A 24,115-nucleotide genomic window follows, 5' to 3' on the forward strand; every position below is an offset into this window, starting at 1 on the left:
TTTTATCCATGTCCCTACAAAGGACGTGAACTCATCATTTTTTATGGCTGCATAGTATTCCCTGGTGTATATGTGCCACATTTTCTTAATCCAGTCTATCATTGTTGGACACTTGGGTCAGTTCCAAGTCTTTGCTATTGTGAATAATGCTGCAATAAACATATGTGTGCATGTGTCTTTATAGCAGCATGATTTATAGTCCTTTGGATATATACCCAGTAATGGGATGGCTGGGTCAAATGGTATTTCTAGTTCTAGATCCCTGAGGAATGGCCACACTGACTTCCACAATGGTTGAACTAGTTTACAGTCCCACCAACAGTGTAAAAGTGTTCCTATTTCTCCGCATCCTCTCCAGCACCTGTTGTTTCCTGACTTTTTAATGATTGTCATTCTAACTGGTGTGAGATGGTGTCTCATTGTGGTTTTGATTTGCATTTCTCTGATGGCCAGTGATGGTGAGCATTTTTTCATGTGATTTTTGGCTGCATAAATGTCTTCTTTTGAGAAGTGTCTGTTCATGTCCAGCTCCTGGATTCATTAATTTATTGAAGGGTTTTTTGTGTCTCTATTTCCTTCAGTTCTGCTCTGATTTTAGTTATTTCTTGCCTTCTGCTAGCTTTTGAATGTGTTTGCTCTTGCTTTTCTAGTTCTTTTAATTGTGATGTTAGGGTGTCAATTTTGGATCTTTCCTGCTTTCTCTTGTGGGCATTTAGTGCTATAAATTTCCCTCTACACACTGCTTTTAATGTGTCCCAGAGATTCTGGTATGTTGTGTCTTTGTTCTCGCTGGTTTCAAAGAACATCTTTATTTCTGCCTTCATTTCGTTATGTACCCAGTAGTCATTCAGGAGCAGGTTGTTCAGTTTCCATGTAGTTGAGCGGTTTTGAGTGAGATTCTTAATCCTGAGTTCTAGTTTGATTGCACTGTGGTCTGAGAGATAGTTTGTTATAATTTGTGTTCTTTTACATTTGCTGAGGAGAGCTTTACTTCCAAGTATGTGGTCAATTTTGGAATAGGTGTGGTGTGGTGCTGAAAAAAATGTATATTCTGTTGATTTGGGGTGGAGAGTTCTGTAGATGTATATTAGGTCCGCTTGGTGCAGAGCTGAGTTCAATTCCTGTGTATCCTTGTTGACTTTCTGTCTCGTTGATCTGTCTAATGTTGACAGTGGGGTGTTGAAGTCTCCCATTATTAATGTATGGGAGTCTAAGTCTCTTTGTAGGTCGCTCAGGACTTGCTTTATGAATCTGGGTGCTCCTGTATTGGGTGCATATATATTTAGGATAGTTAGCTCTTCTTGTTGAATTGAACCCTTTACCATTATGTAATGGCCTTCTTTGTCTCTTTTGATCTTTGTTGGTTTAAAGTCTGTTTTGTCAGAGACTAGGATTGCAAGCCCTGCCTTTTTTTGTTTTCCATTTGCTTGGTAGATCTTCCTCCATCCCTTTATTTTGAGCCTATGTGTGTCTCTGCCCGTGAGATGGGTTTCCTGAATACAGCACACTGATGGGTCTTGACTCTTTATCCAATTTGCCAGTCTGTGTCTTTTAATTGGAGCATTTAGTCCATTTACATTTAAAGTTAATATTGTTATGTGTGAATTTGATCCTGTCATGATGATGTTAGCTGGTTATTTTGCTCGTTAGTTGATGCAGTTTCTTCCTAGTCTCGATGGTCTTTACATTTTGGCATGATTTTGCAGCAGCTGGTATCGGTTGTTCCTTTCCATGTTTAGCGCTTCCTTCAGGAGCTCTTTTAGGGCAGGCCTGGTGGTGACAAAATCTCTCAGCATTTGCTTGTCTGTAAAGTATTTTATTTCTCCTTCACTTATGAAGCTTAGTTTGGCTGGATATGAAATTCTGGGTTGAAAATTCTTTTCTTTAAGAATGTTGAATATTGGCCCCCACTCTCTTCTGGCTTGTAGAGTTTCTGCCGAGAGATCCACTGTTAGTCTGATGGGCTTCCCTTTGTGGGTTACCCGAACTTTCTCTCTGGCTGCCCTTAACATTTTTTCCTTCATTTCAACTTTGGTGAATCTGACAATTATGTGTCTTGGAGCTCTTCTCGAGGAGTATCTTTGTGGCGTTCTCTGTATTTCCTGAATCTGAATGTTGGCGTGCCTTGCTAGATTGGGGAAGTTCTCCTGGATAATATCCTGCAGAGTATTTTCCAACTTGGTTCCATTCTCCCCATCACTTTCAGGTACACCAATGAGATGTAGATTTGGTCTTTTCACATAGTCCCATATTTCTTGGAGGCTGTGCTCGTTTCTTTTTATTCTTTTTTCTCTAAACTTCCCTTCTCGCTTCATTTCATTCACTTCATCTTCCATTGCTGATACCCTTTCTTCCAGTTGATCGCATCGGCTCCTGAGGCTTCTGCGTTCTTCACGTAGTTCTCGAGCCTTGGTTTTCAGCTCCATCAGCTCCTTTAAGCACTTCTCTGTATTGGTTATTCTAGTTATACATTCTTCTAAACTTTTTTCAAAGTTTTCAACTTCTTTGCCTTTGGTTTGAATTTCCTCCCGTAGCTCAGAGTAATTTGATTGTCTGAAGCCTTCTTCTCTCAGCTCGTCAAAGTCATTCTCCGTCCAGCTTTGTTCTGTTGCTGGTGAGGAACTGCGTTCCTTTGGTGGAGGAGAGGCGCTCTGCTTTTTAGAGTTTCCAGTTTTTCTGCTCTGTTTTTTCCATATCTTTGTGGTTTTATCTACTTTTGGTCTTTGCTGATGGTGATGTACAGATGGGTTTTTGGTGTAGATGTCCTTTCTGTTTGTTAGTTTTCCTTCTAAGAGACAGGACCCTCAGATAGACAGGTCTGTTGGAGTACCCGGCCGTGTGAGGTGTCAGTCTGCCCCTGCTGGGGGGTGCCTCCCAGTTAGGCTGCTCGGGGGTCAGGGGGTCAGTGACCCACTTGAGGAGGCAGTCTGCCCGTTCTCAGATCTCCAGCTGCATGCTGGGAGAACCACTGCTCTCTTCAAAGCTGTCAGATAGGGACTTTTAAGTCTGCAGAGGTTACTGCTGTCTTTTTGTTTGTCTGTGCCCTGCCCCCAGAGGTGGAGCCTACAGAGGCAGGCAGGCCTCCTTGAGCTGTGGTGGGCTCCACCCAGTTCGAGCTTCCCGGCTGCTTTGTTTACCTAAGCAAGCCTGGGCAATGGTGGGCGCCCCTCCCCCAGCCTCGCTGCCGCCTTGCAGTTTGATTTCAGACTGCTGTACTAGCAACCAGTGAGATTCCGTGGGCGTAGGACCCTCCGAGCCATGTGCGGGATATAATCTCCTGGTGCGCCGTTTTCTAAGCCCGTGAGAAAAGCGCAGTATTCGGATGGGAGTGACCCGATTTTCCAGGTGCCGTCTGTCACCCCTTTCTCTGACTAGGAAAGGGAACTCCCTGACCCCTTGCGCTTCCCGAGTGAGGCAATGCCTCGCCCTGCTTCGGCTCGCGCACGGTGTGCGCACCCACTGGCCTGCGCCCACTCTCTGGCACTTCTTAGTGAGATGAGCCCGGTACCTCAGATGGAAATGCAGAAACCACCCATCTTCTGCGCCACTCACGCTGGGAGCTGTAGACCGGAGCTGTTCCTATTCGGCCATCTTGGCTCCTCCACAACCTCTTTCTTTCTTTCTCTCTCCTTTCTTTCTTTCTTTCTTTCTTTCATTCTTTCTTTCTTTTCTTTCTTTCTTTTTTGCTTTCTCTCTCTCTCCTTCCTTCCTTCTTTCCTCCCTTCCTTCCTCCCTCCTTTCTTTCCTCCTCTCCTCTCCTCCTGTTTTTTCTTCCCCTTATGTACACTCATTTGCTTCTATATATAGTTGGAATAAGACTCATCAACATTGCAGAATACAAATATTCTCACATGTAAGTACTCAGAAAAAAAGAGAGCTGTTATCATTTAGTGTATAGGAAGAATTTACACGAGAACTGTGCCTCAGGCAAGTTACTTAACTTTTTATTAGATAGTTACATTTCATTGTGAGGACTCAATGAAATGTTTGCCAGGCACCTAGCACAGTGCCTAGTACATTTTCTATGTACAGTTAACATTAGCATTTAGCAAAATAGCGAAAATAGCAAATATGTTGAAAAAGGTATCAAGAAACTTTCGTGTTTTTAATCACTTCCAGATCTATATAAAGACTGGAAGATGAAAAAATAATGTGAGCAGGATCCATTTGGGAAATAATCCATTTATTCTTTCAATCAATACTTTTAAACCTGTACTATATGCTATACTATGCTCTAGTGATATAATAATGAATAAAATAGAGTCTGCATTAGCAAGACCTAGTCTAAGAGAAAAGAAACTTCAAATGGTGAACAGTCACAGTTAGGATTGAGACAATAGGTGTGGCAGTTTTAAACATGGCTTCAGAATTATTTGACACTCCTTGTCTGGAGAGAATGGACTTGTGGCTGATTTGATCAATAGAGCATAATAAAAGACATGTGTTGTGGCTTCTGAGGCAAAAATCCCAAAAGGCCATGAAGCTTCCACCCTATTCTACTCACTCTTAGGGCCCTCCTTTAACAATGCTTTCTCTGGGAACCCAGCCTCTATAATGTAAGAAAATCAAGTCACATAGAGAAGGCTCAGTCATCCCACACCAGGCACCAGATATGTGAATGACAAAGCCCCCAAATTATTTTGATTCTTGAATGTTCAAGTTTTCCCACCTGATGCCCCAGGCACTGTGGACTAGATATAAGCTAAACGCACAATACAGTGCTTTGTCTGATTCATCTGATAGAATCCATGAGCAAAATAACTTTGTTGTTGTTTTACATCGTTAATTCTGGGATGGTTTATTTTACAACAATAGTAACTGGAGCATTAGGTGATGCTTGAATAGGAGTGCTTAATTCAAAACTAGGCTAAAGACTGTGAGGTCATTATCACTTAATGGTCCAGGGATATTTTTAAACCCCTCTAGTTGAAATTATTTAAATAATTTTTTCCTTCCTTCCTTGCCTCCCTCCCTCCTTCCCTCCCTCCCTCCCTCTCTTCCTTCTTTCCTTCTTTTTTCTTTTTTTTTTTTTTTGTTTTGCTCCATCACCTAGGCTGGACTGCAGTGGTGCAATCATGGCTCACTGCAGCCTTGACCTCCTTGGCTCAAGCAATCCTCCCACCTTAGCCTCGTGAGAGGTTGGGACTACAGGCATGTGCAACAATGCCTGGCTAACTTTTTAAAGTTTTAGAGTCACAGGGTCTTGCTATTTTGCCCGGGCTGATCTTGAACTCCCAGGCTAAAGTAATCCTCCCACTTTGGCCTCCCAAAGTGATAGAATTACAAATGTAAGCCATCATGCTTGAACTGTTTTAAGTAAGAATGAAATGACATGCAAGAACTCATAGGTCCAAATGACAATGAATAATGAATAATATAAAAGTTACTTATTATTTATCTGATAAAGGATATATTCCTTGCCCAGGTAGTCTCTCCCTGAAATTTTATTATAAAACTAAAAGAGCATAAAGAGTTATGGTTAACTTGGAGCTACATACTAGTCTTCATGATTAGAAAATGAAAATTTTCATCAAAGAAAAAAAATATGTAGTGTGTGATGCTTAAACCTGAATTAATAACCAAATCTGTCAGAAAATTGAATGGCAACCTTAGTTTCCACCCTAAGTCCAAACGTCTTAAAACGGTGTTCAAAACCACCTTAAACCTGATCAGAGCCTCCTCTCTCTCTCCCTACTGCCCTTCATCTTCTGAACTCCTAAGCTCTTCAGACTGTCTGTCCTTTTCTGAAGACTGTACATTTTCAGGCCTCTGGGCTAGGGCTCAATCACTTACCTTATCCTGACAGGGCCACTGAACCTTGCCGCCTACGCTGATTCCCAGAGGCATACCTAACTTGCCTGTCTTTGCTCTCCCATGGAATGTCATCTCTATTTATATGTAGCAATTATTTGATTCTGCATTAGGTTAGTTCTTCAGATGTTTGTTTCCTTCACCAATAGAAAATTCTTCAAGGACAGTATTCTGTCTAACTCATCTTGTATTCCCACAATGCCCATTTTAGGTACTCAATAAAGAGTTCATAAATGTTTAAAAAGAGTTTAAAAAAAAGGAAGCATTCCAAAAACATTATCAGAATCTCCATCTACTCTTCACTGATTCAAAAATTTGATCTAAGTATTTGAAAAACAAGAACAAAAACAAAAATCACTGCACTTTGTTGAAGTCATAAACTTCATATTGTGGAAATTACCAATTTTCTTTGGAAAAAATTAGCGTCTGTATTCATGAAGACATCTGTATAGTTCCTACACATAATTTGGTTTCACTTATAAAGTCTGCCTCAATGAAAAAAATTAATGTATGATTTGGCAGGGCTCACAAATGTCTTGTCTCCTCATTCAGCAAATAAACCAAACCATAAGATGTAAATAATATTCTTCCTTCATACAGAGCCTACCTTTATGTCTTTACTTTCTATGTGTCTAGATGGGCCTGAAAATTAGCACAATATTTAAGGATTAGTACATGAGATTTTATCAATTATTAAATAGTTCTGAGGAAGAATGTTAAGCAAACATTTTGTCTATAGTATGTTTTTATACTTCCTGTTCCTAGTGGGTCATACATTCTTCCACTGTTTCATAGAAATATTCTCATTTAGTAAAAAATAAAAATATCTTTATAGGTGATGTCATGTTGTCTGAGTAAAACTGGACCAAATTTATTCATGAACAAAGGACTAAAATGTTTTAAAACAAATTGGATTTTTAAATTTCAGTCATATCTATAATTTCCACAAATCTTAAAACCACAGCATATACTAGTTGCTGATGTCTCTTTTAATTCTTGACTTATATTTTGGGGGTTTAAACTTGGCTATGTTTTCTGAAACCTGAAACTTTTCATCATCTCCTTCTGAGTTGCAGCAACATATGTCATTAATGAAGGGAGTTGGGTAACTTCCTTTGCTATTGTTCTTATATCAACACATGACAGACACCAACACCAATTAGAGAGATCTGCCTAAGGCACAGAATGTTGAAAAAGATATCTGTTGAATGAAAGAAGGTTGATGTAAGAAAAGAAAAAAGGGTACCAAATTGTGTGAAGGATAAACTGAATGACTATAAAAAGAATGTTCATATATTGAGGAAAACAAAGTACAATGCATAATCCAAGTAAACTATAAAGAATTACTGGAGCTTAAGAAAAACTTAAAAGCATCTAGAAGTAAACAGTATGCTTTCATGAGTCCACAATCAAAAGGTAAAGCAGCATTAACACATAAAAATCATCCCCATACTTTATTAATAAACTATAAGATGTATGAGCTGGAGAAGACTGCTAAGAGTGGAAATAGTCAAAGGCAGGTCATATTACAGTGCACATCACACAGAGATATTGCTTATTACTTTCTGAGTGATAGTGTTTGTCATGATGTGTGTGTGTGTGTGTCGAGGAGGCGTACTTATAGCACTTACGTGCTTTCATACTCTATGCTGAATATTTTCATTTTTGCTCTATTAAACTTCATATATTTTACACGTCATTTCTTTAGCTTTAACTTTTATGATGTATTTTGAGATAACATACAGAAATTTCTGATCCCAGTGGGTATGATCACTATATTTCCATAGAGAGAAGACAGTGGGAGTGAAAGAGCATTGTAAAAAGTGAAAGACAGTGAAGTAGAAAGAATCTAGTAATCAAATAAGAGGAGGAATTCTGGAAGTGTGAATAGGATGAAGAAAGCTAAGTGGTCAGTCTAAAAACAGACTTCATCTCTTACTGATTTGTAAAACTTAAAGATTCTGTTGATGGTGGGGTACAACACATTGACACCTGATAGTTAAAAGGTAGGACTCTTTGTTACCTCTCCAAATGAGGGGGCTGTCAGAGCTACACAGGGGTTGGGCCCTGGGACAGGGTAACAGAAGCTGGAGCTGTAGAGAGCAGCTATGTATGGCAAACAAGGTGGGGTTAGCTGGCTTTCCCCTCCCTGTGGATTTGCTAATTTGAATAATTCTGAAGACTCTAGAGCAGAGGGTCTCTCCCTAGTTGTTTAATGTTTGGCCCCAGAGGAGATTAAGGTGAGTGCATAGTAGCTCAGAGAGTGAGAACTTACTAAGGGAAGTGGTTGGAGTGTGGGCTTCATTGGTTGTTCCTGCGTGTGTGTGTGTGCACCACCCCCTCACACACACTCACATGCACACACACATACAGGAAGTAAAAAAGGGCTGAATAAACTCTAAATACAAACAAGGCAAGGAAAACAGAGAAAGTAATAGGGAAGAAAAAAATAACATGTTTGCTCCTGAACAGAAGACTGTTTACAAGATCATTTTCTTCTTTTAACCTGCAGGGTCATGACTACCGTACTTCCTCACACTCCTCTCCAGGTCTTTTGTTGTCAAAAGGGGCAGCTCACTTATGTGAGCATCAAATCTTGGCCCACAATCATATATTACTTTTAATGCATTTTATTAAAATTTAAATTTACTTCACAATTTAGTAATGAACTGAGGCTCCCACACAGATATGCAACAACTGGTAAACAATTAGAACTATTTATAATTTCTACTTTTGTTTAGGAATTCACCAATATTTGGTGTTAGAAATTTAAAACAATCCAGATGTATTGGTGGAATGTAGGCAACTGAACACAATTTGCTTTTTTTTTTTTTTCTTTTTTGAGATGGAGTTCACTCTGTCACCCAGCCTGGAGTGCAGTGACACGATCTCAGCTCACTGCAACCTCCACCTCCCAGGCTCGAGTGATTCTCCTGCCTCAGCCTCTCAAGTAGCTGGGATTACAGGTGCCCACCACCATGCTCAGCTAATTTTTAAAATATTTTTAGTAGAGGTGGTGTTTCACCATGTTGGCCAGGCTGGTCTCGAATTCCTGACCTCAGATGATCTGCCCGCCTCGGCTTCCCAAAGTGTTGGGATTACAGGTGTGAGCCACTGTGCCTGGCCTTTGCTTTTAAAAGACTCAATTAACTTTGATTTACCCTCTTCCTGTGCCCACTGACCACACAATAGATCCCTCTAGATATCAGATAGGCATCTCAAAATTAACTTGTCTAGGACTAAAACCCTGATTTTCATTCCACTGAACATGAGAAAAACAAAACAAAGCAAAACAACTTCTTCCCATCTTTCCCACTTCATTAAATAGCAGCATAATTTTTGTAACTGCTTATCCAAAAAAAATCTAGGGGGTTTCCTTGTCTGTTTCTCACACCACATATCCATCTATCAGCAAGTCATAATAAAATCTAAATCATAATTTTAAATAATGAACATGGATGATATAGTTTTGTAGAGTAGGATTGAATGCTCACATAATTCACCTGCTTTTTTAGAACATGGGCATACTGAGAAGAAAGAGTGTGAAGAAAAGAGAAAAGAATAACCACTCGAAAGATCTCCCTGACTTTTATCTCCTCTCCCCTCATTTATTGATTCTGCCATAGGAGTTTGGATCATAATCCTGAAAGATGCAATTCTAAATGCCATAAATCTGAATGTTGAAATTACGAAAGCCCAATTGTGGGGATGAGATTAGTGTGTTTTTGGTTGTATGCAGCATAGTTGCATCATGTTAGTAGTATCATGTTAGGTATAACTATGATTTTGTTATTGCCTCTTTTTGGAAATTAAGTATAGTTTTAAGGAGATGCATATGGTTGCTAAATTGACAAGGAGTAGATGTGTGAACTTAATTTTACATGTGTCAATGTGACTGGATTACGGAATACTTAGAAACCTGTTGAAGTTTTATTTTGGGTATGTCCATGATGGTGTTTCCAGAGGCGATTAATGTGTGAGACTAGGTGGTATAGGTAGGGAAGGTCTTTTACTATTAGCTCTGATAATCTAATCCAACTCTGAATCTTGATTGGTATGTTCTTACTCTGCATTTTATTTTGAAGTCAAATTTGTTTGACTCAATTCCTAGTCAGCTTATTATTAAAAATAAAAATGCCACCCCTCCCCTTTAAGAGGCACTTTCAGTCTCCTGGCTATTCAGCCTGCTTAGGCTTGGGAGCTAGTTAAAAAGACATCTTCCCTGACCCCCATCTATCCTAGACTGATACCAGATCCAAAAGAAAAGAGATTATTTCTGTGTAGGATTTGAAACCTTCTCTTGACTTTTCCTGGTTAAAAGTTTTGCCTCAAAAGCCTTCTTCGGTATTCTTTTCATGAGTTCCTTCTCATACTTCTGTGAGGTATTTGACTTAATTCTCTGTGATGTAGAATCTTCACCACATGGGGCAGCTCATCTGGCTTGGAATTAGGATACCTGACAGAAACTTATTTCTTTTCAAAAATGATTTTTTTTCTCAAATAATTTTATTATCACATTTTAACTTTTAAATATAAAATCTTTCTAGTTTTTATCTAAGACATTTTTAAAAATGATATATAGACTCCTGACACCTCCTTATAAAGAAAGAAAGATAAAAGCAAGGATAGAAGGAAGAAAGGAAGGAAAAGAGAGAAGAGAGAAAGGAAAAAATGGAGGGAGGAAGGAAGGAAGGGAGGGAGGGAGAGAAGAAGGAGGGAAGGGAAGGAAAGGAAAGCTCTGTTGCTTCAAATAAGTTGCTTGAAGTTGCTTCCCATTTGTGTTGGGAAATGAGCGTATTTTCAAATCAGTCAGACTCAGGCATGAGTTTAAATCTTACCTATGCTGCTTAATAGATGTGTGTCATTAGGTAAGCTTTTTAAAAACCATTTTTGCTATTGGAAGGAGCTCCCGGAAAGCAGGGAATGTGAATTCATTTTGATACAAGTGCCTAACACAGAAGAGGTTGGAGAATAAATGAATGAGTGACCCAACAAACCATGAAGCCACTGGCTGTCTAAAGAGAGTAAAATGGAATGTTAGGAAGTGAGGAGGGGAAGACTCAGAGAAAGGATGTATAAGATTCTCTGAACGTTTGTATTTTTAATGCTGCTAATATCTTTATCTTAGGGAATTGTTGTAATGAGTCAATAAGAATATTTGGGTGCTCACTTAACAATAACATACCTAACATTCATTTAAAACTTGCTATATGCCAAACAGTAAACTATTTTACATGTATTAACTTATATAACTCTCAAGACATGCCTATGAGAGAGTGGTATTTGTTAATCCCACTTTACAGATGTGAAAACTGATAGTTAAAAGGTAAAATAATTTGCCTATAACTGCTGGCAAACAAGCAAAGAAGCTGGAAGTGGACCCTGCCTGATTTCGTCTGTGACCAAATCTGGACTCCAGATTACTCTGCTAAATGTAGTGACTACGATATTACAATTTACTATGCCTATTCCTTGACAGCCTCTGTGGGGATGATGGCTGGCGAAACTTCTTTGCAAATGACTCTAGAGACTAAGTGACTACTGTGATCATAGCAGAATGGCAATATTCCTTTATGCTAAGAAAAGCCCCACTGACACTGACCCCATTCCCAGGCAGTTCTCTCACTTTGGGCTTGGAGTACTGCCCTTTTATAGGATGCTTCCTGATCCATTATTTGGAACTACAGAAATGCTTTAATGAGATCATTTTAAGTGTCATATCTTTAAGTGCTTTGTATAAATCAACAGTTGGAAAATATTCCGTATTTGTGAACTGTGTTATAGTTACAATAATGGAAGTTTCAGGAAACCTCTCATTATTCAACAAAGTAATCCTAAATTTGAAATTATTAGTGTACTTAAAAATCAATGAATAACTGGAGCAGTATCTAACTGCAAGGGAATCCCAAGAAATGTGATACTAAAATCTCACTTATAAGTAAATTGTGCTAGTAATAAAGATGCAAAATTAATAACTGATATTGTCTTTACAGAGGGATCTCCATTTAATTTTCCTTTGATGAGCACAGTTCTTGCTGAATCCCGTCTATCACCCAATGGCACCCACTTTTTCCTCCCTTGGATATGCAGTGGTTTTATGATTTATTTATTTATTTACTCAATTATTTGGCAACCTTAGGCTTGGTATTGTGATAAAGATTTGAAATATAAGGATGAATAGTCTAGTCCCTACTCTCTAGGACTCACAATTTGGTAAGTGAGATAGATGCATAAACAAATAACTGTGATACTACATTATAAGTGAGAAATAAAAGAAATAGCAAAGTGCTCAGAGCACTGGACATAGAGTCACAAAAAATATCTCTACCAGAGAGATCAAGAGAACCACAAAGAAGGTGACAATTAAGCTTCCCCTAGAAGAGTGAATCAGATTTCTTCAGAGGGAGACAGTGAAGGTAAAAGATCATTTTGGTTAGCATGAGGAAAGGCATGGAGGTGTGATGGTATAAGATGTTTGGGATGTTGTGACATTACATTGCATCAAGTCTACCAATAACAATATATAAACATATCTGTTTCATACTTTGTAATGAAACCATCTGTTAATTGAGACCTTACCTCACTTTTTATTGATTTTCCCCTTAGTTTAGTTTCTTTACAGTCAGATTTTTTTAAAACTGTAGGTCATAAAACAAATTTAGCAGTTCTCTAATAGCATTTCTTTAAAATTGAATAGCATAGAAGAGACTATAATAATGTCAAGTAGAAAAATATCAGAGTGCAATATAATAGTAAAGTACGTAATGTTTTTGTGAAACATACTTAGTTTATTTGTGTCTAAGTGTGTTTCTATGCGTCTGTTCCATAATGTATTTCATATTGTGGGTCACAATAAAAAAAATTTGAAAGCCACTGCAGTAGTAATATTTTCTATTGCTTTTCATTGCACTCTTGTTATATTGGTTATGATTAAACCTTGAGTCCAAATGAACCTAGGTTTTTAATGAAGTGACAAGTGACACAGACTGACCTCATTTATAAGCCTGGCACACAGGCAAGCATCTGTTTTAGTGAACTCTAGTTACATTTTACCAGATGAAATGCTGCTAGCTTGGGAGTGAAACTATCATTTGTAATGTTATTTTAACATTGCTTTTCTATTCTGGGTTCTAAACTATTAAATTAGAGACAATATATAAAGATATAACCAATTAGTTGTATATTTTCTAAGACACCAGCTTCTAAAATAATCATTCATTTCTTTCAACAATTATTGAGTGTCTACTATATGTCTAATGATATTCTACATGCCAGAGATATAGTGGTGGAAAAGACAAGAAAGGTTGTTGAAATAAACATATTTTACATTAAACATTTATATTATACTTGAGGTACTTGTGATTAAAGTGACATGACACAGACTTTTTTAAGATTTAGAAGCAAACTACAAGATAAAGAAAACTTAAAAAGAAAAAACACCTTCAACTTAGACAACAGACGTCACACCACAGAATGTACTGCATAGGATATTTAAAACTAGATGAGGCAGGGTGTGGTGGCTCATGCCTCTAACCCAGAAACTTTGGAGGGTTGGGGTAGGAGCATCATGTGAGGCCAGGAGTTTGAGACTAGCCTGGGCAACATAGTGGGACTGTGTCCCTGGGCAACATAGTGGGACCATGTCTCTGCAAAAAAAAAAAAAAAAAAAAAAAAAGATAAAAAATTAGCCAGAGTTGGTGGCTGTGTTAGTCTGTTTTCACTGTGCTATAAAGAACTACCTGAGACTGGGTCATTTATAAAGAAAAGAGGTTTAATTGACTCACAGTTCTGCATGGCTGGGGAGGCCTCAGGAAACTTCCAATCATGGGGAAAGGCAAAGGGGCAGCACGGCATGTCTTACATGGCAGCAGGAGAGAGAGAAAGAGAGAGGGGAAGTGCCACCCTTTTAAAACCATTAGGTCTTGTGAGAACTCCCTCACTATCATGAGAACAGCATGCGGGAAACGGACCCCATGATCCAGTCACCTCCCACCAGGTCCCTCTCTCAACATTTGGGGATTACAATTCTAGATGAAATTTGAATGGGGACATAGAGCCAAACCATATCAGTGGTGCTCACTTGTGGTCCCAGCTACCGTGACACTGAGATGGGAGGATAGCTAGAGCCTGAAGGTCAAGGCTGCAGTAAGCCATGGCAACGCCACTGCACTAGCCCTTCTCAAAAATAAAAATAAAAAAATAAAAAATAAAGGAATAAAAGTAGATAAGACAAATGGCATATTTCACAAAATGATTTTTAATCTATTTCTTATGTAAAAATTAGAAAACATATGCTTATACATAACACAATTTGCCAGAAAAAATGAGTCTTGCACAGGAGGGAATTAATATTTATGCTACTGTTGTGTTGTACTTAAAAGGTTTAAAGTTCTCCACTGAGAGTAAAGTAATAGATTTTTTAAATTGCATATTAGATGGAGAGTAAACCTTGAACTTTACATATGAAATTTCTTTGATTTATCCTTGTAGTTTTATATATGAATGGTGGTGAAAAGTAATAGCATTTATCGTTTAAAATTTCAGAAAGTCTGTTTTTATTCGTAACACTATTTGTAATGACTATGCTAGGATTTATAAAATTTATTCTCTTTGCCTTATGACATTAAAAAACTATAATTCAAAATATGTCAATTGAAGGCCTTATATTATAGACTAAGATGCTAGGTTGGGAAAAATAAACATATTTGACCTCACTGAGGAAGTGTTTCAACAAAATGTAAGTAAATGATTTAAGTTATTATTAAATATATTTCTTCATGTATTTTTTAATACCATTGCATGTCTTCATACTGCTTTCTGTATCATTATTCTCACTTGCTTCCCAAGCTGTCTTTTGTCATTTTTAACTGCTCCTTTGAAGCTGTTTAGGAATATAAGTCTTTCTTGGTCACTTCTGGAAATTTATTTTACCAAATTTAACCCAGTGGCTATTTCTGTGTTATTTAATTTTTTCTCAAAGTGTCCTCTAACCTCAATCATTTATTGAAGGTTTGCTTCACTTTTCAGAGTGAGTACTACATATATTATTTTCATTTGGGAGAAGGACTAAGAGAGAAAAGGAGAGTTATCTACATAGGAGGGAAAAAATAACGTATTTTATTGATCATTTTTAAACTCAAAAAAGTATTTCTTAGAGAAATGAGAAAATTCATGTTTGAGACAATGTTGAAAGTTTAGAATGTGGGACACAAATAGTAACGCAGAAACTTCCCATGTTAAAGTACTCTAACTGTGATCACTTGAAAATAAAAACTAAACTGTTTAAATCTGGCTTGACTTCTTTTTAATGGTGTTAAGTTTCAAGGATGTATTTAAACATTTTTCATCTTATTGAAGTATTTGCTTCCTTTGCCTTCACATTAGAGAAGCTATAGTTGCTTCAGTTGGACTACATTTTCCTAAGGTGAACAGTTTGGGTTGAGTCCACACTAAACTAAGAAAATACTTAGACAAAAGATTATCTTTGACAAATATATCAGTGAGTGATCAGAATATATAAATAGAAATATTGATTTTGAAAAACAAGATAAAAATCAAATGGGAATTTTTACATATGCTAAACAAATTAAAATAAAAACACTGTATCCGTGTCTCTTCAGAAATCTTTTGTATTACTTCTCCTTTGTCACCAAAAAAAAAATTCAGTACAACTCTTAGATGTTAATGAAAGAAAAAACACATTATTTATTTCTTCTCATATTTTTCTTTTCGCTCTTTCTGAGAGACAGAGGATCTGACATAATGCAAAATTTAAGACAAAAAAAAAATACCTGGAAGAAATGAGCATGGAGAGGGAGTAATTTTGAATGATTATGCTTTCCCAATTCCTCTGTAAGCCTCCTTTTTTTCCCCAAACTGTATTTAGCATTGTTCCTGAATCAACAAAAACATTGCCTTACTCTTAGCTTTTTATAACACCAATAATGAACAATGTGACAAGAATATTCATATCTGGGGAGAAATAGGAAGTAAGATTTTGAAAGTTCAAGGTGCTAAATTTTTTGAACTCATTACATATTTGGATAATTCGTAAATTAGCATTTATTGGCTGATGATGTTTTGATCAGGAAAAATTATCAAGAACATTTGATTTTTTACTAAATTGTATGTGTTCAGACACTCAAAATTCTTTGTTGGGGCTCTGGGAATACTCAGGTCTGATCACATTTTAAGAAATTTTATCATTCAGATTCGTTTACTAAAACTCATCAGTAATGAGTTCTGTATGTTTTGTTGTTATTTATGTTTATCCAAGCTGTTATGTTGACCTTTTAAAAATGCTGTTTCTCCTTAAAATTAAGAATAACTATTTTTCCCTTCTTTTAGAAAGCTAAGGAGGAAATGTGGAGCTGATAGCTGCAAAAGCAAATTGAACTAAAATAAAAAGTTCGGAGTTCAAGGACTCCAAACTTTTCAGTCGGTTTTCTCTTCTTCTTTATTAAATGTATTGCCACTAGAAGCCAATAACTGATGCAGTTTCTGCCAGATAATGGCAATAATAAAGGTGAAATGTGAATATTTTTAAAATTATATCTAAAATCATCCACATCATTTAGCTTGTGGATGTACAGGTAGTTTCTATTTGGGAGTGGGGCTAGGTAACTCATCATTATAAAAATGGTATCCAAGCAAGGATCACAATACCTGTGCCACTGCCATTGTAAACATCGGATGGCAATATACATGAAACTGATGAACATGAGAACAAAACAAAATAAAAAGTGTAATACATTTTATTTATGCTCCATGGGAGGTGGTAACCTGTGGGGATCAGCACACTCAGCAAGCGGTCCCCGCGCATTAGAGGTGAATCAGACACTTGAACATCTGTCCACTTCATGGAAGACGTTTCATCTCAGAATACACGTACTAATAAACAACAGTTGGAGACAATTGTCTCTGACATTCAACATAATGCTGAGCTGAGGCTGAAAGAAGGAAGGGTGGAATTGTATTTCCTTTGGTAAAGCAAAAACAGCCGTGAGTACAGCCTCTTCTAAAAATCTGATATTTAAAGAGAATTGTAAGACATCAAAATGTTCAATTTGGAATGAAGAGTGGCCGAAGTTACTGGAAAGCTCGTGCCTCCGTCTGCAAAATCACTGGCCAGGAAAGCAAAAACTTTTCCAACACCCAATTTTAATATTGTGCTAAAGCTATTGACTCTGTTAAACCTCTAGAGTTAAATATGATCCCCTCCCCAGCCCCCACCTTTTCTCTCTTAGGTTAGTGTCTGGGGGACAAGGAGGGGGCTGGAGCTTGGCCCCAACCTCGGAATTGCTGCCAAGGGCTTGTAATACAATCTCTCCCCGTTTGAAGGGTAAATCAGTGTCAACTGCATTTGCTGTCCACCAGAAAAAGTAAGCATTTTACTTCCGCTCGGTCTATGAGGACTGATGAAATGTAGGAAATCTGTTTCTGGCAGGGAGAAAAAATCATTTTCCCAAACAGCACTAAAAGGAGCCATCAGAGAAGTATGAAGAGGGGTAGTGCGGCTGTAGCTGCTGCCGCTGCCGCCAGGCTGGTGGGGTGCGGGGAGCGGCTGCTGCAGGACCTGTGCCTGGAAGGGGCCGGCCCCGAGAAGCTGCAGGAGCCCAGCCCGGAGCCCAGGCGCCTCTGAGAGCCGCCAGCAGCCCAGCTCGGGACGCGGGGGTGAGCACGACTGGCTGGCCCAGTTCTGCGCCAACGCCGCCGCAGCGTGCGCGCACTGCAGCCGGGGCTCCCGGGAGCCCCTGCCTGTCTACTGCACCCGGGGCGGCGGGGGAGGGGAGAGGTCATTAAAAAATAACCTCAGGAACGAGGCGGGGAAGAGTGAAGAGCCGCGGACAGTTGGACAGGCTCTTTCTCTAAGAGTGGGTATTCACTGCAGGGGGTGACTTTCTGATTCTCTGGAAACAACCATGTGTTCCTTATCCCTATTGTGGAACACCCCAGACGACCGCAGCACGTAAGCCCGCTGGGGTGGCTCTGCCAACCAGGGACAGAGTGAGGATTTTTAATGAACACATCGATTATAAATGCACACATATGCATTCGTGCACAAGAGTATCTGTAATGCATGCTCAGCATTGTCTGTTATGGTGGGGTGGGATAGAGCCAGAATGGTCTTAAAGGGCTGATCCTGAATGTTTTACTTGAGTCGTTGAGGCCAGGATGGGAGGAAAGAGCGCCACATGTGTGATCTGGGGTGATACTCACTGTGTCTGATGAGTTTGATGAAATTGAGTTTTATGTGAATAAACAAACGCTAGCCGATATATATCAACACACTTTGGGGAGATTTTGCATGGTATCGTTCTTTTTGTTCAGTCCAAAGTTGAGACTGGAATCTGAAATTGTTTGGGGAACAAAGGAGGCAATTTTGCTTTGGAGACATTATTTATACTGGCAAAATTAAATTCTGTCAACTCAGTATGGTAAATTACCATTAACTTAGCCCAGGTATCCGAAGAAGTTTCCATTGTCTTGAATGAAGAGGGAGCAAAAGCGAGGGTTAACAGATTCTGTTTCTACATTCTAAAAACAATTGAGGTTGGGGGAGGGTTGTTAATTCTTTTCCCAGTTAACCTTTTTGAAATCACAGTCTTTACCCTCTCCACCTTCTTCATCTTCATCCTCTCACCTCCGTGATCTTCTTACAGTGAAGAGTTTGCAAAACTTTATTCTTATAAAATTATCTCCTCCAACCCTCTCCAACAAAGTTAGATCAGTTGTGTATGAGAGATATTATGCCAAGGAAATAAGATCTGCTTGTGCACAGGAACACCCATTTGACATCCTAGTATTAAAATAAAGGCTTAGACAGTTTGGATGTACCAGCCTGGCAGAGGAAGTCCACTTTTCCTCCCCACGTATCCCCTGAGATTCACAGAGGCAAGGCAGAGAACAAGACCTGTGCTTCTTCACTCCAAACTCTTAGCAGTGTGGACACTGATTAACTGCAGCTGGGGTCTGATTTGCCCAGCCTGTCTTTGATATTGATCAATGAACTCCTTCTCAAGGAATGCTTTCCTCTAACTGCGGTGAAGGGGGTGGCTCTGGTGGTCCTCTCCAACATGGGTGTCTGGGTTTTGACTGCCTAAGAGAAGGTAAGGGACAGATGGATGAGGCATGGGACGGTGTGCCTTTGCAAAACACATCGGAGACTTTGCACAGGGCTGCCTGAATGGTCCCTTACATGGAAAAGGTAGCTTGGATTTCAGCCTGAATGCTACTGAAGTTTGGGTTTATTTCATTACTTTATTGCTAAACACTATGCTGTGGTGTTATGGACTGTGCTTTACTGGGAAATAAGTTCACATGGCAAAAAAATATTTCACCAGGTGCAAAAGGTCATGTGATTGCCCTGGAATTTTTTAGCATCTTGGTTAGAAACTTCAGTTAAACCTCAAACTTTCGAGTATGGTGAAATACCTGGTCTTATATTAACCCTAAGTATGTTGTGTGTTACTTAGAAATCTTACTTCAAGACTGGAAGTCTGCATTGAAGACTCAGGGAAACTTTGGAAAACTAAGTTACCTTGGTTGAAAAGGCATGATGAGGCTGTAACTGTTTACAGAGAGACTTTTGTTTAAAACTGCAGGGCATGTTGTAAGGTTGGTTTGGTATCTTTGTGGTTTTGATATTAAGGTCCAAACAGGATCCAACTGTTTCTTTAAACCTGAGCAACTAGTAAGGTTTCCACTCAATGTTTTTTGACTAGAGAAATGAACTGGAGTAACAGTAGAAAATAATCTGCTGTCAAAATTAAGTAAGAGGCTTATGTAATTTTCTGTATTAAATGTTTTCAGCGTCAATACAATTAAAACTTTGCTAATTTTACTCCCTTATGTGAGACCATGTCACATATGTGTATATATTTCCACAGAATGTAGAACCCTGCTGGTTCTTAACTACATTATAGTTAACTAAAACAGAAATCTTTATATTAAAACAACAGAAAAGAATTTTCTCAACTTAGATAAAATTTTGATGTAAATCCTTAAATATTCTAGTTGTTAATATTGTTAATGACTGTCAGATGGTTTTCTATTTTAATTATGTTCCAAGCTAATCTGGTAGGGGTTAAAGAAACCTATGCTAAATTGTTTGGAAGGATGTTTTAGTATGATTTTTTTAAAACTTTAAAATATCCCTAACAACATGAAAATATAGAAAATCAATTCCCATTCAGGTTTTTAAATCATGATTTGAGAAGAGATTGTTATTTGTAACTACACCATCATTTCACCCAAGACAAATCAAGATGGGACTGTGGGATAAGAAAGAGATCTCTAAAAGAGAGTCAGCACTACACTAAAATAAGGATCACAAGAGCTGAGTAGGATACTTTTAATAATTATGACTAAACAGTCTTGTTACTGTGGGCAAAATATCCTCTTAGGCTACCAACCCCTTATTAATAACGAGGAGTTTGAATATATCGTTATTGTAAGGTTCCTTTCAATTTAAAGATTTTTATTATGGAATTAGATAAACTACCATTAAGTGTCATTTTGCTTTATGTTTGGTGCTTTTCAATTTGTGGATAAGTTGCTCTACTGAACCCAAGGTGGAGGTCCCATTACGAGGTCTGAAATTGCCTTTCTGTTGAAATTGTGGACTTTATTTTCTGATTAGACCTTTAGCGTAAGATTTCGTATCCATGACATTGGTTGAAAATGTATATTTTGTGAGATACTATTAATTAGCCAAAATGAATCACAAAAGAGTAAAGAACTCACAATGATGAAAGAGACATCTAGAACTTTCCTGGGTGGTTTATTCTTTGAGTTCAGCTAGAAAAATGGCATTTTCTCTTTCCAGATTTTGGAAGGGTATTCGATTTGGAGCACTGTTTATTTTTAATTTTAAAAGGTAACGTGATTGACCAATAAACTATTTCCTCAGTGTTTGACACCTGTAACACATGAAACTGAATAGATGTGGGGAACAATGCTGCAGATGAGAGCAAAGATTACCTTTAGGGAGGAGACCTTTGACTGTGGGTTGATTAGGATTCATTGTTTTCAATGTTCACAGTTGAGTCTGTGTGTGAGATGGGGTGGTGGTAGTGAAAGTCCTCTCACACTTACTTTGAGAGGTATATAGCATTTCCCTATTAACTGATTAATCATCATCTTAGGGGCAGCATTCTTCTCCATATGAAGAAAACTTGGAATAATCCATTATCTACTGTATCATTAATACATTTATTTGTTCTCCCCCTTGTCCTTTGTCTTTTCTTAATGATTTAGAGTTCTATAAAATATTCCTATTTTGTCACAGAATTGCTTTCCTTTTTGGGATAGGTCAATAGAAGTTTTATTTTGGCACATTTCTGATGGTGATCATTTCTATTTTGCTAATAAAAAATATATCGAATATTAAATATATGCCAAGCATTGGCACAAATATTTAATCCTCACAATTATCTTTAAGTTTTCAGCCTCCATTGTATATAGTAGAAAACACAGGTACAAAGAGGAAAATTCATATGACTAGAATAGAATAGCTACTAAATGGTTAGGAAGTGGACCTATTATTTGACCCTGGACTTCTGATTCCAGTTCCAATATTCTATCCATTATTCAGGCTTCTAAGTGAAATCTCATAGCCGACAGAAGTGTATATCATTTCATTTTTTTTGTCTTTCCAGTTGCTTTTCTATGTAATGTCGCAATGCATTTTCTCTAACATGTCAGCATAGCCTAGAGATAAGCCAGAAATCATCTTGGTCATAGTCAAAGCACACCTCTAGGTGGCATGGAAGAATACTTTTTCTTCGGAGTCAAAACTATGATGTCTTCAGCTGGGATTCTGGGACAACAAACTAGACAGAGTCTTTAAACATGTGATATTTTACTTACAAAGTCATTATTTTTTTCTTTTTCTCCTGGGCTATTTCAAGTCTCATCATATTCATAATTGTTATTCCAGAATCACTTCTACTATGGAAAGAAAGAAAAAATATATACACACACAGTCTTTGAAGGATTTAGTATTAAGTTTCTGCATGTTTTTCTCTTTAAGTTTTATTTTTCTGGATTCCTAGACCTAAGGGTTGGTTATCCATTTTAGGTAGACCGAGAAAGCTTGGAGGAGCCATAGAAGTATTTGAGTACTTACTCCCTTTTAAAAGTGATTGTCTTTGTTTAATAGTTACTAAAGTTACTTATCAAGCTTTTAAAATACTTGGACTATATACACTTTATTGGAAACATCATTCAGTGTTTAGGCACACCTATACAAAAAAGTTTTTCTTTCTCCCTAACCTACTGCTTTCTTCAAGTCTAGTGGATCATCAGTCACTTTATTTCCCACCTTTTAAAAAAGTTACCCCTTGGCATCTCTTGTGGTTTTGAACACTTTTGAATGAATTCAAGAGAACTGAAATGATCTTTTTGTGTAGCTTGTTCTTTACAATGTAATTCATCTGATCCATATTGACTAAACATTTCTTTAAAAAGTTACAAGGAGGGTAAAATTCCATAGTGATCTTTTTATGGGAATAATATAAATTAATTTGACCTTTCTTCACCACAATATAATCATTTTAGTTGGAAACTACTTCACCGTGGGCTAAATTCTCCATACTCCAAATTTTGATCATGCTAGCTGAATCCATTTTTCATGTTTCGTATTCATGGATTAGCCAAATCTAAATCCAAGACCTGCAGGTATTGACTTTCAGCGAAGCCGTTGAGTCATTTAAGTTTGGCAGTGATTTGAAATGTGAAAAAAAGATCATGAGAAATTGGATTGAGAATCTGAATTCTTTTAAGAAGGGACTTAAACAGAAGAGTCCTTATCTATGACAGTGACTTTAGGTTTCTACATATTTGACATATGTCTAATTGTATAACTTCTATTGCATGTTAATTACTCACTAAGCCTTCTTTCTCTCACCTCTGTCTCCTGGGAAAATGTAACTGTATTTTTGCTTTTTTCTGACCACTAAAATTTTGACTGTATACAAAATAACAAAATAAAGATTGCTTAATTATTCTTATTGTTTTTACTTAATGTTCATCTCTAATTATTAGAAGGTAGTTTGAGTTACTTTTCTGGCAAAACACAGGACAGAGTACATGAGAAATAAATGTGCCACTGTCAAAGAAAATAAAAACTTCACTGTTTAGAGGTTTTGAGGGAAAGGATTGTGTCCTTCTGGCTCATTGAAATTGTTACATGCCATTAGGCTTACTGTAAACTATCCCTTGATAAATTATTTGCTGGACAATGAGCTTAAGAATCTGAGGTGTCTTCTTGCTTTTATAGAGCAAAATAGGACTCTGATGCTTAAATGGAAGTCGCAGAGCACATAATAGGGTGTAGGTAAAGTTACTGAACAGCCACATCTCACTTTCAGGAAAGTAGTGGAAGAGATTGTGTCTTGAGAAGACAGGCATTTTAGAGGTAACCCTTTTAAGATTTCAATTAGTTATTTAAGTATATGAATCATGTGCTTATATGTATTACTTAAATGTTTCTGAGGCCAGCAGGCATATAGGAATCTTAACCAGCTACAGGGAGAAGTTTTGTTTTTCTAAGACTAGACATATTTTTTTTTTAACTGGGGCAGAAAATGCTTTGGGTTTTTCATGTTTAATCACAGAATTTGGAGAAAACTTTAGGACTTTATATAGATAACATCATTATTAACTATGAAATAATAAAAAGTGGTGTTCTGATTCCCATAATGACAATCTAATAACGTATGACAAGGTGTATTGAAAGCAGTTCACATTTGCAATGGTTGACTTTAGATAGATATATATAAGATGTTTTCAGAGAAAATTTATGGTAATTTTTTCAAAAATTACTCGACAGTAATTTAATTAGAAATGAAATTGTGCTTTTAAATACTGTATTTATGATACCTTTTAGGTACTTACTCATACTCCCAACAGTCTTTTCTATTACTACAGCAAAATATTTGAGGGATGCTCCTGCTTTGCATTTTTCTAAACACCAGTGTCTTATTTGTTCTTCAAAAGCAATATTTAAAATAAATTAACTTATGTTAAGTGAATTAGAGTTTGAGGTTAACTGGAAAGGAATACTGTGTAGAGTTTCAAATAATAAAACCAAAAGGAGAATATATTACTTATTGGTAACTTTAAAATGCCATAAATACTGGAATATCACTGAAAACCTCATGATATCATATAAACATTACCTCTTGCCTATTGCAAGTATTTTCATTTTCATTGTCATACAGTCATAATGCATCTGGTTATTTCATAAGCATATTTATATACAGAGTAGAATCCTGCATGTTATTAAACATGACTATTACAT

General features: G+C 37.4%; 1 protein-coding gene across 5 annotated transcripts in view; it reads left to right on the forward strand.

Annotated features, from left to right (window-relative positions):
- The window catches only part of GAS2 (growth arrest specific 2), a 184,457-nt gene that overhangs the window by 21,416 nt on the left and 138,926 nt on the right, over positions 1–24,115 (forward strand). The window contains exon 1 of one of the 5 annotated variants that reach the window (XM_055094245.3): positions 17,195–17,779. The exons of 2 other annotated variants lie outside the window; for them this stretch is intronic. The gene's annotated coding sequence lies outside the window, so the exon portion shown is untranslated. Of the gene's footprint in view, positions 1–17,194; positions 17,780–24,115 lie in introns of those variants that run through there. 2 more of the 5 variants (XM_003830448.7, XM_055094244.2) reach the window with 2 other exon arrangements.

The sequence above is a fragment of the Pan paniscus genome, chromosome 9, assembly GCF_029289425.2.
Source record: "Pan paniscus chromosome 9, NHGRI_mPanPan1-v2.0_pri, whole genome shotgun sequence".
Classification (NCBI taxonomy): Eukaryota; Metazoa; Chordata; class Mammalia; order Primates; family Hominidae; genus Pan; species Pan paniscus.